This window comes from Penaeus japonicus, unplaced genomic scaffold, assembly GCF_977035675.1.
Source record: "Penaeus japonicus unplaced genomic scaffold, GWHDUDI00000001_assembly GWHDUDI00000012, whole genome shotgun sequence".
In the NCBI taxonomy this organism is placed as follows: Eukaryota; Metazoa; Arthropoda; class Malacostraca; order Decapoda; family Penaeidae; genus Penaeus; species Penaeus japonicus.
Window position 1 is genome coordinate 43,461,151 of NW_028234414.1, and position 5,000 is coordinate 43,466,150.

Consider the following 5,000-nt stretch of genomic DNA (forward strand, 5'->3'; position numbering starts at 1 on the left):
AACAACGATAATAATCATAGTAATAACAAAAACAAGAATATCATGATACTCATACATTACACAAGATAATTGATTGCATATAAGACCAGAAGAGGACAGAATATACTTTGATCATTTCATATTGCATTGTCAATAGCATTCTGATCATTGCCACTCTTCTCATCCCCAAGTCACTGCATCATTTTAGCAAGAATACGAAGTCGGAAAAAAAAAATGAAATGTTACGGTTATCGGTTACGTTCAAATAAAAATCAGTCAAAAATATATGTATATATATATCTGTATCTGTATCTCTTTCTCTCTCTCTCTCTCTCTCTCTCTCTCTATGTCCGTATGTCATATGTATGTATATATATGTATGTATGTATATATACATATATATATTAATATATACATATATACATATAATATATAAATATATATATGTATATACATATATACATACATATATACATACATATATACATATATACATACATACATACATATATATATATATATACATATATATATATATATATACTGTATATATATACATATATGTATATATATGTATATATATATATATATATATATATATATATATATATATATGAAGATGAAAAAAAAACGTTTAATTACCTAGAATGAACACTAGATTATAAATTGTATATACACACATGTGATACCTTTAGGCATACAAAATATTAAGATTGCTTGATTTAAAGGATTAGATATTACATAATTCTATTTAATTTGCTTATTTATAGCATACTACTGATAACTACTTGCTTACCAACATAAATATAAAAAAACAACAACTTAATAATCAACATTATTCTTAATAATCAACATTCATCATATATGACAAGATTTCATTACGATGAGATAAGAGACATATTTGATATCTCAAGTAAAGGAAATAAGAATAATGACAAAATTAATAATATCTATAAAGATAAAGATAAGTATCCATTGAACTCATTACATTTTCTATCAATTTACATATGTAAACAATTTTGAAAAGGGTAAAGGATGCTGAAGATAAGAAGGGAAAGAAGATAAAAGGAGGTTTATGGTTGCGGTAAGGAAAGAAATAGTCTTTTTTTGGAGTAACAGGAGAAGCAACAGATGATTAATTATGATGAGATGAAAGTAAGAACATATTCGGATCGAAAGTCGCACTTCGAGTTTCTTTTATTTTCGAGGATAACGGGAGTACAAAAATAATTGTAAACGCGTGGGTATTCTAAGCAGTACACATATCAAATTAATTCACCGTACATCACATTATTAGCTCATTAGGTTCTTTTTCACTAATTAATTAATTATAGACTTTCCAGACCATGACAGAGCTACTCAAAAAGTCAATATGTTCGTGTGCTTACATGTCCTTGCGTGTATGTGCTTCTGGTACTATTATTAGAATGAAAATAGTACAGTGGAGTAACTAGGTGTCTATTATTGGAGAAGCACCAAGGAAGCACCGCTAATTATGGGGAGATGCCAGACGGAAAGTAAATGTTGATAATAGGATACTAATTCATCTCATTTTTCAAAATGGCGGGGGAGGGGAGGGGGGGGATGTAACCCCGAGCCCCTCCAATTTCATCCCTATTCTTATTGTAATTCGTGTTGTCACAATAGATGGCATCATTTATATTCTTCTTATAGTTAGCAAATCTCCTGTATATTGCCATAATTTTCTATAAACTGAATTTCACACAACATATTCTCATATATTGTGAATCTGAAAAAAATATATGTATACGTTACTTAAAATAGACGCTGTATTTTACATTGATTATCTCTTGTAGTTATACTTATCAATAATGTTTTCTTATTTTGCGTATAACCCGTCTTGTCATTTTTACAAATGTAGTATACTATTATGTTCTGCTATTTAGCTTTCTCAATTAAAATAACTCATACAAATGACCTGTAATAGTTACCCCTTTCAAAGAAAACGAATACGAATTATTATGTTCATAGAAAACGTAATAATTTTAAGGAAAACTTATCTATAATAAGTTACCGACTTTGATAAACTATATTATACTAAAAACAGTGAGATAACGCGTATAGATATGTATAAAAATTGGTAGCATTTATTGTACAAACTTGAATCTTAATCTATGGAAAAATAGGTGATGTGTTATAGTAACAATAAGGGTGATATTGTATAATATTTACTCTTAAATGTTACTTGTCATTCTAAAATATTGGTAGTCATTAATACCATCATCATTATAATTATCAAATTATAATTGAAATCATTATCAATTCGATTTTTACCATCATCATAATTGATTTTATAGTCATCATAACACATATTAGCATTGTCGCTATAACCATCATTACCATCTATAAAATCAATGCTAATAATAATAACAATAATAATAATGATGATGATGAATATAAAGAAGTAATGACAAAATCATTATCACTATAAATGCTTCTTATGTGATAGGATTAAAAGAGTGTGATTTATAGTTCAACCTTTGAATAAATGTAAATAAATGAAATTTTGAAACTTTGATAAAAAAACGGTAATGAAAATCTACTTTATATAATATTTATCCTTCTGAATGAAATATGATATAGGATTCCCACTCAATGATGAAAACAAAATTCCTTGCTTTTTCTCTGATCAATTTTCGTTTTTTCGAGGTTAACTACTTAAATCTAATTTCCGGGCTTGACTTCTTTATTATAAAATTAAGGTCTTGAGTCTATAGAGCGGCTACCTAAACTGTCAAAGCGAGTCTGCCAGCCACCATGCCGAAACATCTACCATCGAAATAACTCAGATAAATACTCTCTGTCTCATTAACAACTGCTTTTGTGCAATATAATGCAATATCTATCAAAGCTTTACGTATCTTACTGACAGACACAAACTTTACCTTTTGGGAGTTGACTTTGCCGTGGTATGAGGCTTCTTGTTTTCTTTTTGATACAAATCCCTGACTTCTTCTGGATTTCTAGAAAGAGTGGGAACGCTTTAATAATCATTGAAATAATCTAACCAGTCACACACACACACACACACACATATGTATATATATATATATATATATATATATATATATACATATAGATATATATATATATATATATATATATATATATATATATATACACACATATATATGTACACACACACACACACACACACACACACACACACACAGACACACACACACACACACACACACAGACACACACACACACACACACACACACACACACACACACACACATATATATATATATATATATATATATATATATATATATATATATATATATATATACCAATGAAGAGATACGAAGGAGCAGAGATACAGTGGGAGATGTATAGATCCAGAGATACAGACTACAGAGGGAGAAAGAGAAGTAAAGATAAATGAAAGAGATAAATACAGATAAATGAATACATAATAAAAAATAAATAAATACAGATAAATAGAGACGTAGAAACGAAAGAACTTCGGAGAAAGAAAGAGAATATTAAGAAGAGAAAACTTTATTTACTAGTATTTAAATGGAATTCTGAATGGTGGAATTGTCACCACTAGAGAGGACTCTTGAACACCACTGATCCAGTTACTAATTCTTCTTGAAATCTAAGGGCTAACCTTAGAAATTGCATTCCTCACATGTTGGAAGCCAGAATCCAAGAGGTACTTGCGTGCTAGGAGACCAAGTAAAAAAAAAAAAAAAAAAAAAAAAAAAAAGATTACAAAGAACACTGATTCCCTTCTCAATTTCAACGCTATTGCAATGTGTTTCTGGAGCTGATGTGGGTTTTTCTTTTCTTTTTTTTTTTTGCGTGGCTCGAGTTGCCTCCCTCCCTCCCCCCTCCCCCCCAACAAACGCTGTCTAATAGCATCTAAAATCGTCTCCCCATCATTCCTAATTCCCTCTCCGGCCACCGTCTGCATTGAGGGCAGCACCATCGAGTATCAAGGGAATTTAAATCCTCTTGCATCTCTAGATATCACCCCCCCCTCCGCAGGATATTATTCCAAATGGGCCAATTAAGTTTTCGAAGAACTCCGTTTTCCATGGCTAACTTAACTTATTATCCTTACACTTACTTATCCTCACCACTGATGTTCTATGACGAAGGACATAATATGAATGATATATCAATGGGGATCATTCGATACGGAACGTGCTGATAATGGTAGCGTTAGCATGGTAGTCTTATTCTTTCTAATTCATTTGTAAACACGTCATTGAATTAGTCAGCAAGTTGCATATTATATAGATATAGATATAGAGATATATGATATAGCAAGATATAGAGATCATGATAATTGTAACAGAGACAAACATACGTGAAAACACATAAAAAACACGTAAGCACACACATATAGTACGTACACGTTTTATTTACATATGTCATAGTTTCAAAAAATATGTACTAAATCTAAAACACCACATGTTCAATGTTGTTGATACTAGTCTTTTATTTCGTGACCTTTTATGCAATGCAGATGTTGAAAAAACAAAGGATTTTTTTTCACTTGAGTTTATACAACAAATTTGCAGTAACCTAACTGTGAAATCAATCAAAGCTCTCTTTCTGTAATGCGTGTTTTGTTTGCGTGTCATGCACCTTAGCTGCAGATCGTGCATATACATAAACACATCTGTTGGTTCCCTTGAACGCCCCCCCCCCCCCGGGCTATTCTGGGAAATAAAAGAGACTCGAACTGCGACTTTCCATCAGAACCGAATCTGTTCTCAGTCTCTTCTCATCATGAGGAATCTTATAATCTGTCTTGCTTTCATGTAAGATTTCTTTCTTTATTCTATAATTCTCCCACGATAGAAAATTCATATCGCAACAGAACCAACAAATATATTTTTTTCCCACTTTCCTTTAGGTCCGTGATGCTGGTTGCAGCGATGGCGAACGGCATCGGAACAGGTAACATCCCCCGAGGGAAAGACATAGACGGCCTGCCGGCAGATCGGATCGCGCCCTTGATCCGAATTAGAAGGAACGG

General features: G+C 31.4%; 1 long non-coding RNA gene across 1 annotated transcript in view; it reads left to right on the forward strand.

Annotated features, from left to right (window-relative positions):
* Window positions 1-4,666: 4,666 nt before the first annotated feature.
* LOC147470863 (uncharacterized) overlaps window positions 4,667-5,000 on the forward strand; it is a 635-nt gene continuing 301 nt past the window's right edge. The window contains exons 1-2 of the long non-coding RNA XR_015191477.1: window positions 4,667-4,782; window positions 4,878-5,000. The exon at window positions 4,878-5,000 is cut by the window's right edge and continues 301 nt beyond it. This is a non-coding gene — a long non-coding RNA (uncharacterized LOC147470863). The remainder of the gene's footprint in view (window positions 4,783-4,877) is intronic.